This window comes from Buceros rhinoceros, unplaced genomic scaffold (genome assembly GCF_000710305.1).
Source record: "Buceros rhinoceros silvestris isolate BGI_N320 unplaced genomic scaffold, ASM71030v1 scaffold18346, whole genome shotgun sequence".
In the NCBI taxonomy this organism is placed as follows: domain Eukaryota; kingdom Metazoa; phylum Chordata; class Aves; order Bucerotiformes; family Bucerotidae; genus Buceros; species Buceros rhinoceros.
This window is the reverse complement of record NW_010419523.1, coordinates 7,097-7,297: the sequence shown is the minus strand read 5'-3', so window position 1 is coordinate 7,297 and position 201 is coordinate 7,097. Positions and strand designations below refer to the sequence as shown.

At 63.2% G+C, this 201-nt stretch overlaps 1 protein-coding gene across 1 annotated transcript in view; it reads right to left on the bottom strand.

Annotated features, from left to right (window-relative positions):
- Positions 1–201, bottom strand: part of LOC104495923 (acetyl-CoA carboxylase 2-like) — an 18,540-nt gene that overhangs the window by 11,614 nt on the left and 6,725 nt on the right. The gene's annotated exons all lie outside the window — the stretch shown is intronic.

Below are 201 nucleotides of genomic sequence, written 5' to 3'. Positions count from 1 at the left end.
AAGTGGGCCAACAGCCATGGGTGGAGGCATCGCTCCTGGGTCCGACGGGGACCGCAAAGGTCCCACACGGGACCCTGACCCAGGGAGGGCTCATTCTGCTCCGCTGGCAGAGGAAGAGCGCAGCGGGCAGCTCCCTCTGAGGGTCCTCGTGTTTTGCGGGGAGGAGATGATACAAACCCAAGAGCTTTGCAAAAGGGACCC